This window comes from Dendronephthya gigantea, unplaced genomic scaffold (genome assembly GCF_004324835.1).
Source record: "Dendronephthya gigantea isolate DGI-Jeju-01 unplaced genomic scaffold, DenGig_1.0 000011F, whole genome shotgun sequence".
Classification (NCBI taxonomy): Eukaryota; Metazoa; Cnidaria; class Anthozoa; order Malacalcyonacea; family Nephtheidae; genus Dendronephthya; species Dendronephthya gigantea.
Genome location: NW_021163021.1, coordinates 984,313 through 995,745, shown reverse-complemented (window position 1 = coordinate 995,745; position 11,433 = coordinate 984,313).

The window sequence follows — 11,433 nt, the reverse complement described above, 5'->3', positions numbered from 1 at the left end:
TGCTATTGCATTATTTTCAATATACATGATTGCGTTAGCTTTGTAATTTAAATTACAAAGCTAACGCAATCATGTAGATTTATCATAATTACTTGAAAATGGTGCAAGACATAGCATCGAAAGTTTTTTATTTGTTTCCAAAATTAAGTTTGTGGAATAATTGCACCATGCCATTGACATGCAGTATTCGTATTGTTTTTTTATTTTATTGATATTTTGTTCTCTTTGCCGAAACTGAAAAATAAAATTGCAGATTGCTTTTACACTGTCATTATCTTTGTGTTAACGTTGCGACACATAAAACTCGGCGACAATTCAAATTTCCTCGGCGAAATTAAAATTTTATAGGCAATGTTGTTGTTTTGTATTATATAAGATAATAATTCACATTTTTGAACATTTAAAGTACGATGTGTTTCTGAATGTCGAACAACACTTAGGTTCACAAATCACAACACTTCTATACTTTGAACGACACGGTGCGCTCTTTGAATACTGAACAACATTTTCGTTCGCAAGGCTTCTAAATGATTGAACTGTAGTGTTTATGTTCGGAAGCTTTACTATTATATTGAAGATGACACATGCGCGGCCCGCTGGAGTTAACGCCAAATCAGGCGTCTTGGACTCGCGCCTGTTTGTCTGGGTTACATAGTGTAAATTAGTTTTGACCATAATATCAATCATCGTTATATCATATTCTTAGGTAAAAGATACGTAAACAACACAGCGTCATTTCTCCCAGCATATTGAATTTAAGACCCAAATTATATCTGTACTTAATTAAATGCTCGTATAGTGGACGACACGCATTTATATTTTGCACAGATTGTTTCGAGGATTGCGCCGAATTATAAATTATAATTTTAGTGTCTTATGCAACTGAGCGGGCGCGATTTTCTCAGTTTAGTCAGCATTTAGTATTACAAAGTTCAGCAAAAAACACCATGTCTCTCGTGTTCGTGTGACTACATGTATGACTGAACAACTTATCCGTCATTTCAAACGAATAAACTGCGTGCATATTATGACTTATGTCTATGATGTGAAGACTTAGACGCATAAATCGACACAAAGCAATATAATTATAATCAGTACTGTATACCGCCAAAATGATTTGATTACTGCACAAAATGTCCGTTTTGTATATTATCATTTATGTCAGTACTGTATGCAGAATACCAGGTATCGACTTGCTGTCGATATAATATATATTCGTGTTAGAGATCTATCAATACATAAACAACACAGCGTCGTTTCTTCGTAACCTCTTAGCTCTATTTATGGAATAAACCTTCCAAATTATATTTGTGATAAATTGAATGCTCGTAATTCATAACATAAGTTGATACATTGCATAGATTCTTAAAGAATTGCTCGATTTTTACGCCCGGAATGTTTTGAAGCAATGCTCGTCGCTCCTGGTTCTCTCTCATCGTGAACAATGTCCAAGGCCCAACGGCACATGCGCAGTTGCGACGTATAAAAAAAATCGGGTGTTCCGGGGGGTAAATCTGCACAAATCCCTTTGAAACAAAACCCAAACCACGGAAAAGCATTAAAGCAATGCTTTAAAATTTACAGTAACGGTCAAAATTCCTCAGTATTTTGGTGAACTTAGAAAAAGAGATGTAGAGCATCAAAGTTAAACTGATTCAAAAACTCTAAATCACCCATCATATACAAAAAGGTACTATATGCATAAATCAACCCACCCCCCGTAAAGTTTACACTATGACTGACTGACTGCATGACTCGTTTGAATTTTCGCCACTCATCACAATACTGCAAAGTTTCAAAGAAACTTTGCACTAAAAATGGCAAGGGAAGGACAAACCAAACACCATCTGTTGGAAAAACTGTTGCCTCTCATAGGTTCATCTCGCAAAATATGGTTAATATTTCAACTCGCACTTCCAGCCTGCACTCAGCAACTCCAACCTACCCAGTTTTCCCAGTGCACTCTACCTAGTACTCAACAACTGCGACCTACCAAGCCTTCTCAATCTACTCAATCTCACACTCAACAGCTCCAAAATATAGAATTTGTCAGTTTCACCCAACCCCAGATCCACCATCTCCAACTAAATCAACCCAATTGTTAGGCAACTCAACATTCTTTAGACAGTGTTTTAACTAAGAAAGCAAACTCAAATAGCCCTTCCCGACCCACGCCCCTCCTAAAGTATTTGCATTTAGTCTTTTATCATTTCTCGACTAACAGATACTTGAAAGGGTTGGTTGGGGAAAATACAGTTTTTGTACTTTTTCTCTCTGTTAAATGGCTATTTATTTATCTGATTGGGCATTTCCAATAGCTTCTTGTTCCAACCAGGAGAAATACCAATGCCTCTGATAGCAGTTTGTCACACTGTAAATTTGGAGTATCATTGCACGCTGGTGCCATTCCCCCGGAAAATGTGTCATTCGGCATTCCAGTTCACAGAGATCAGTGGCAAGGTTATTTTATTATTAAACATGGTGAATGTCAGTGTCAGTAATCTGTTTACAGATAATCTGCCAACAAAAGAAATAAACACTATTTGTGTGGTAAAAACATAAGTATTTTTCACAGACGAAAAGCACTGATGCACATCAAAACATTTCACAATTTTACTGTGAAGCAGAAGCAGCCATGGCAGTCTTGGAGGCAAAATACCTGCAACCTACGGTTAAATTACCTGGTATTTAACACCTTGTAACCAGCAGAAGTATGGTTAGAAATGTTCTTGAGAAGATGCATTTTAAAATATGCCAAAAGCTGTGATCCTTGGCCAATATTTGTGCACCATGGCGAGGTGATTTTTACTATGGACATCCTAAGAGAAATATTTGAGATAATTTGCAAGCATACTATCCAAAGAAACAGTTGTGGCCATACATACAAAGAAACACTTGGCTGTGTTGATAATTCGATCACGAATATAAGGAAAGGTGTATGTCTGATAATACCCAAGGAAGATATGTTCTAAAAGAAATTGCCTATCGCACAAGATGGGTCATTGGAAAGGTCTGAAGTTGTGATAAACCACTAAAATTAAAGTATTATAAAAACTCAGAGGTAATCTCAGTGCACTTCTACTAGGGCTATTGGAATATTTTTGGGGTACCACAACATTGAACTAATTGAAACTTGTAGCTAAGTGGAATTTGACAATCTACCGTGTTCACTGTTTGTTTTTAGATTTTATATCACTGTAGACAGTAGAACTATATAAGTTGAACTTATACTGAATGGCGAAGTGAATTAGTTTATATTTAACTTGCTGTCTGACTGCATTGCCATTTAATTCATTTGTGTGAATCTATAACCTGGACACTATTTGATTTGAAATAGAATGGCTACTGGAAAACTAGAATGGCTACTAACCCTTTCGACAATCCTGGTCAAAAATGTTAGCATACTTGACACTGACTGTGCAGAATATGATACTGACCACAATAACAAGGATATGTACTCCCTTCCCTTGTTCAATGTTGCCTGTAGTGTTGTAGACTTGCAAGCTTTTAGACAACAATGAATGGGGGAGGGAGGGCCATGATGTATTGCAATGAAATTGTATGAATACAATTTGAGTTTGTATCCCAACAACCTTGAAATATTGATGTAACAAAATTCATTTCATTGTAACTAGCTGTTTTAGCTTCCCCGCAATTTTAAATCAGTTTTGAGCATTAATGCAGTACATATTTTTGCTTCCACATAAGATCATTGTCAATGCCCTGATATACTGTCAAGCATAGGTATGAGCAGTTTTGGTGCCACTAAACATGTACAGATCTTTAACATGAGAAAAACAGTTTATAACATTTTTCTTCGCTCACTGGCAACTTCTTGGTTAACAGCACTCTGCTGTATTAGCTGCATTAATTATGCTGTTACAGATAGAACATTTACTCTGTTCTCTTGATTTCTTGTTTCCACAGTTGCAGTAATCCCCTGTTTAACATGAAACTCTCTTTGGGACATATGTTTGGTTTAAGTTGGTTTCACATTTCTGATGACAGGATATGCTGAGCGGATCGAGCTCCCTCAACCAAACCAATGAAATAAACTCATGTCGAAACACTGTCCACCATCTTTGGTCTTTCTTGATATTGCATGTATTTTGAATATATCTTGCCAATTTAATGTGCTTGGCTTCACACCCTTGCATAGTGTTCAGTCCTAAACCAAACCTTATGCTTTGAAACAGCTGTCTGGTGTGGTAAGGAATTGCATAAGCCAATTGAGCAAACAGAAGGGTTTACTAAAAAAAAACAAGCAATTGGCATCGAAATACTACTGTTTGCATTTAACATCTAATGATTCAATCAAATCTGCATCAAGGGGTACTCTGCTGTAAGTTGCTGTAGAATCTCTAAGTTAAAGTGCAACGAACGCTAAAGCATGAATTTTAATGTGAATTTGTTTCAAAGGGAGCCATTTGGCAACAATTGCAGGGCGAACACAGTCCTCCTCAACAATCAGACGCTTAAGACACAAAAGACCCGCCAATTGTCCAGCAGTGTGTACACTGACCATTAACCCAGAAATATGGTCGAAACTGCCATACTATCAGCAACGGGCGGATTTGAATACCTCACACATACAGGAGGCAATAAGGAAAGCAGCCCTTATTTCCATACAAACGGCATAAGCGTCCAGTAACACTAGGGCAAACAAGCTTAACATAAAGGGACTACTGACTCAACAAGTCGATTCGGTAGCTCTTCTTGGCCATGCTTGTCATGAGCTAGCAAGTCTTCGTAGGTATAAAATAAAGTCGGTCTTGAAGCCGGAGTATGCCCCCGTTTGCGGGGACCATGGCCAACAAAGCAAGTTTCTTTTTGGGGATGATCTACCAAAAAGGTTAAAAGACACCAAAAGACCAGTAATGTAGGTCAGGTAATCAAAAACAGCAAAGCTTGTTGCCCTTCACAGCGTTTGCAAAGTACATATCAGGTTAGAAATAATGTCGACAGACGGAATTGGCGCCAAGGGCAGGGCGGGTCAAATTACAATGCTAGCTCCGGGTCGGATTTTTACCGAGGCGGAAAGCCGCATCACTTCCGAAAGAAAGGTGCGAAAGCACAGAAGAAATAATTGGACACTTGGACAAAATAATGAACTCATCGGTAAGTAATTGGGAAAAGTTTGTTCCTGTTTTAAAGGACAGATTTTGTGCCAATGCATCCAATATTTTTCCACCTGGACTAATGGAGAGATCCTATTAGATATAAAGGGCATGACAATTGAACTGTCAGAAATGCCTCATCAGCATCATTTTGCACAAACTAAATTTACCAGTGCAGAAAGGGAGATAATTGAACATGAGGTCAGCAAAATGGTTACTAAACATATTGTTGAACCAGTTGCACATGAGCCAGATGAAATTATTTCCAACATTTTTCATAGATCAAATATGGATAGCACTCATACAGTGATATTAAATCTTAAAGAATTTAACAAATGTGTATCATATTTCCATTTTAAAATGGATTCATTAACTACCATAACAAAGCTTGTTGAAAGAAACTGTTTCATGGCATATATCGATCTCAAAGACACATATTATTCTATACCTATCAGGAAGAGTGATCGTAAATACTTAAAGTTCCAATGGAATAGTAAACTTTTTCAATTTACCTGTTTACCCAATGGTCTATCAAGCTGGCCTAGAAAGTTTAAAAAAAATCTTTAAACCTCCATTTGCTTTATTACACACAAAAGGGCATATTATTTCAGGTCATCTAGACGACTTTTACCTGAAAAGTCTATTTTCCTACCTTGCCAAAAATTAGTGACTTTGGGATTTGAAATTGATTCTGTATTAATGACTGTTACCTTAACACGAGACAAAGCCACAGCTCTAAAAGTAGACTGTGAAGCATTTATCATAAAATCATCAAAGAAGATTACAAATAAGAGAAGTGGCTCAAATTTTGGGAAAATTAGTTTCAAGTTTTCCAGGGGTACTGTATGGGTACCGCTTTACTATCGCCATCTCGAAAGAGATAAGAGTTCAGCTGTAACTTCTAATAATGGTAATTTTGATGCCAAAATGAAATTATCCCATCAAGCTGTCTCTGAATTGACCTGGTGGTCTCACAATGTCTTAAAATCATTTAAACCAATCTCAATGGACATGCCATTCCTTGTTATTACAACAGATGCCTCCGGTCAGGGTTGGGAGGCAGCGGGGCAGAGTGCCAAAACATTATGCCTTTCCCTCATTCAGCGTTATAGGGAGTGTGCTGAAGAAAATCAGAGAAGACAAAGCGAGGGCTGTGTGTGTGCTGCCAAACTGGCCGACCCAACCATGGTACCCAAAGGCACTTGCGATGTTGGAAAAGCCGCCAATACATCTACAAGCATCAAAGACCTTATTACAACTACCAAGTCACTTGGAAGAAACTCATCCTCTGTACAAAAATTTATCAATGATGGTCTGCCTCTTATCAGGGAAAATTTAGGTATACCAAAACTTATCACATGCTGCACAAGACATTATTTTGGCTTCATAGCGTACAGGTACGACAAAGCAATACAGCTCATATTTGTTACGATGGAACAAATTCTGCAGTTAACAGAAACTACCGCTTCATAACCCTGGGACAGCCAAAGGTATTGAATTTCTTACTGAACTGTTCAATTCGGGAGCGGGATACAGTGCTGTAAACACTTCCCAGTCAGCACTTTCAGCAACTATTATACCAGATAGAGGGATTTCATTTGGGAAAGACCCTCTTGTTTGTAGATCCTTAAAAGGTGTATTTGAGTCGAGACTCTGTTTGCCAAAGTATTCTCGAATTTGGGACGTAAATAAACTGCTTAGCTATTTTGAAAACCTTTGATTCAGTAGAGCAGACTGCCCTAAAAGATCTCACTTTGAACTTAGCCACATTACTTTGTCTGCTAACCGGACAAAGATGCCAAACTATTTATAAAATGAACCTAAATTTCATCCAGTTTCATGGGGAGGAATGTGTTACTGCAATTCAGGAAGTCCTCAAACACACAAAGGCAGGGAAACATCAAACACCTCTACAATTACGGTCATACCCACACAACAAAAGCCTTTGTGTCATACAGTACCTCCAAGAATACATTAGACGTACGAAGACCTTGAGAAAAGATGAATCCCAATTGTTAATCAGCTTTAACAAACCACATCAAACAGTAACCAAAGACACTATTGCAAGATGGGTAAAGTCAACTCTAAGGAATTCTTGTATCAATACAGATGAGTTTAGTTGCCACAGCACTCATGCTCTGTCAACTTTGTGTGCGAAAGCAGCGGGACTCAGTTTACCACACATAATGCAGTCGGCTGTTTGGTTGAGCTCCTGTACATTTGGAAGGTTTTATGACAAGTATATAGAAACTGAAAACTTTGGATCCACGATTATTAACAGTAAAGCGGGAAATAAATAACTAATTAGAGTTGTGTTAGGCTTTTGTACTGTGTAAAATATATTTATGTTCCTGTTCATTGGGCTATGAATTTGCACTCCATTTCACAGCTGCAGTACTTTGAAATCTCATGTGACTCCGTAGTGACGTGAACTGATAATGTAGTAGAATTCTAAAATTAAAGAGACTTACCTGTAAGTTGAAGTTTGATTGGGATTCTACTAGTCATCAGTCCGGAACGAAGGAGTCACATGCCCTGGGTTTAATTTACCCGCTCCTCCCGTGACTCTTCGTTCTGTTGTTCCTGCAACTCTTCAAGTTAAAAACTGCAAAACACGAAAGATGAACCATACCAGCGAAACACAAGCGCGCTTCTCATGTGACTCCTTCGTTTCGGACTGATAACTAGTAGAATCCCAATCAAACTTCCAATTACAGGTAAGTCTCGTTTAATTCTAGAATTATCTTGCACAACACCAAGAGGCACATTTTTGCTCCCAACCATAGATAAATATCAAACAATTCCAAGCAAAAACATAGTTGAAAAATACATATCAAATTGAAGCTTGGAAATCAAAGATCCTTCCTGTTGCCACCATTTTTGGTTAAATATTACCCATTTTTACACAAGCCCATTTGCCAGACAGGAATTGCAGGTTAGAACAAAATTAATCTTGCCCAAACTCGTTCCGGGGGGCACAGGTGAAAAATTGCATAGTAAAAATCAACTGGGAATTACTCATTTTATGACTAGTTCGCGCCAGCATGTTGCAACATCAACAAAACCTGAATACCAGCCCTTCTTGGGGTTCTATAATGTTTGTTTGCATATTAACATAGCATTGATAACAAGACAGCAGTCCCTATTAATAGGGGAAACCTGGACCTAGTTGGATAACAATGTAAATGCTTCTTCTATAAATCCTGGGTCGCATTTAACGAAAGTGGACCATTTTTTTATCAAAAATGGTTTGCAAATTCCTTCATTTTGTCTGTGTCCTCCTTCCACATGGCAAAGTTGCGATGATCTCTTTGAAATTATATAGAAATTACAAATTTGTATTTTTCTAATTTGTATCTTTCATGATTTTGATCACTTCACCCAAGTTTTTGGCCTTCTGTTTTGATCGGCGTAGCTTTCGTTGCAAATTACGTATTTTCTTTGTCAGTTTTTCCTCCAATGTATCCTTTTTTCCTTCAGGTAGAGGTTTGACAACTGTGGCTGGTGTGGTAACCAGGTTTTCTTCATGAAATAGATGGCCTCTTGTTTGTTTTTTTCTGTCCACTTGGTTATTCATCTAGGAGTGATGGAGCTGTGTGTGTGGCATTGGGTCTTGATGGTATAGCGTGTTTTTTTAAACAGCATATTCAACTTGATGAAGGAAAGATTACCTGGGGTTGGTTGTATGAAAGCCGGATAGCGCTATCCACCGGATAGTGGTTTTTTCAATCGCTTTAAAATTGCCCGTTGTTTGCTATAACTTTGATTAAATCTCAGTATTCTTAAATTGAGTATCCTCTTTAATAATTGCTTGTTCCAAAAATGATATTTTATCGCTTATCGAGCATTTTTAGAACGGTTGAAAAAATCACTATCCGGTGGATAGCACTATCCGACTTTCATACAACTGTCACCTGGTATGTAGTCTGTGGTTTTACAGTGGTCACTGCTTATACGGCTGTAATTTGTTGCCATCCATGATGCGTGTTTATTAGCTTCTTGAACAAAACATTTCCAGTTTTCTAATTCCAGCTTCTATTGTCATTGCTCATATATCAAAACAATTTTTTTATTTTGTGCAGATTTGACTAATGATTCTTTGAATAAAAATATTGCTTTGCTAGAAATTTACTTTTGTATGATTGTATCTATAAAGTTCATGATTGAATATAAGGGATAAACTTAGTTTTTTTGTTTCTTTTGTTTTTACTATATAATTTATTGAATGCGGCATTTCCACATCTATGGAAACTTCTATATCTTATGGAAATTTTAACATGAAATGGAATTTTTTATGGAAATGAAGTAAATGTAGAAATTCTGTGGAAATTAGAGTTTTTTGAGAAAATCGTCATAAATCTGCTTTAAATTTCAATCTTACACTTATGAATATTAAGTTAATTTTATGGATAACCGGGAACATGGGCAACATTGACAATTTGGCGCGAAACATAATAGTGTGGCAATTTGGCGCCAAAAGTTAACATTAAATTACAAATAGAATGCAATGGAGCGTGAAAGTGACACAAGCGATGAAAGCATTTATAACACCGATAATGAGCAAACAGATGCCCGGAATAAACCAACGGAAAAGAAAAAGCCTACATACAAACAGAAATTTTGTAATGCTTGGCTTTCCTATGCAAATTTCAAGGAATGGATACAAGAGAAACGAGAAACTAATGAGCATAGCGTACCTTACTGCAAGGTTTTTAAAGTGAAGCTGTCTTGTTCGAAAACTGCCCTTAGTAGACACATGCAGGTGAAAGAACATAAGGAGGCCGTTAAAATGATTGCAGAACTCAAAACCCTGCTAACATCAATACTCTCAGATTTCATGGAGGTAAGTAAAGTAGAAAATAACTTAGATCTAAGTGGCCCTGTTACCGAATGAAGATATGGTAGACATACAAAACAAGTGAATAATTACTTTTATTCTCATACTTTTAAATTCTGATTACAGGTATCATATGTGCGAAAAAATGATCCATGGCATATTAATGTTAATGACCAGAAGCATTACGTCTCACTCAACAAAGTCTATGTTGGACCTTATGCAATTGATACCATCCAAACCATAGAGGATGGTATTGGCAAGGACCATCTTGATGGGCAGCTATTTTTCACTCATCAACAATATGATGCTTTGAAGCTCTATTTCACAGGTGCAGCAGTTGAGGATCCAACACATACCAATGACAGCATTCTCAAAAGTCTAAACAACAAGTTCACTCTAGCATATCTTGAGTTCATGGCTTTCAACCTTGATAGATTTACTTCTTTCAACACTTAATTCCAAAGTGGAATCCCTGTGCTGTATCTGCTGAAAAGTGAACTCAAAACCCTGCTAACATCAATACTCTCAGATTTCATGGAGGTAAGTAAAGTAGAAAATAACTTAGATCTAAGTGGCCCTGTTACCGAATGAAGATATGGTAGACATACAAAACAAGTGAATAATTACTTTTATTCTCATACTTTTAAATTCTGATTACAGGTATCATATGTGCGAAAAAATGATCCATGGCATATTGATGTTAATGACCAGAAGCATTACGTCTCACTCAACAAAGTCTATGTTGGACCTTATGCAATTGATACCATCCAAACCATAGAGGATGGTATTGGCAAGGACCATCTTGATGGGCAGCTATTTTTCACTCATCGTAGAAATTTTCAAATAGAATCTGTAAAGCAAATTTTGCTACGATTTGATGATTGTAGCAAGTTTGACTTTTTATCATTTCTCACACCTGTTTCCGCTTACTCCCTGTCTCCACCATCTTTATTGCAAGTCTACAGTTAATTTCCAAGTCTAAAGGATGTTGCAGACTTGAGGGAAACTGATCGAGAATGACGGCAACATGCACTTAGCCCCAATTTGAATGGTGAGAAGAGTTTTGAGGAATATTGGAAAGTGGTGTTCAGTGAAAAAATCCAAGGTGGAGAGAAGGTTTATCCTAATTTAACCAACGTTGTAGCTACAGCCTTATCTTTGCCATTTTCCAATGATGCTGTTGAGCGTGTTTTTAGCCAACTAAAGCTTATCAAGAATGATCATCGGGCAACACTCAAGCAAGAAAGTTTGTTGGCTTTGCTTTCAACGAAGTATTCCTTCCTAAAGAAAGGAAAACATCAGGCTGTTATAATGGATCCTTCAAATGAAATGCTTTACCTGCACAAACGAATGAAATCCAATGCTGATGACGAAGATGCGGGAAAACTAAGAGCTGAATTTTTGAAAGAACTTAACAACGCTTGAAACTAACAAAACCAACATTAAGATATTTAGATAAGATAGGAAACAAAAATAGTT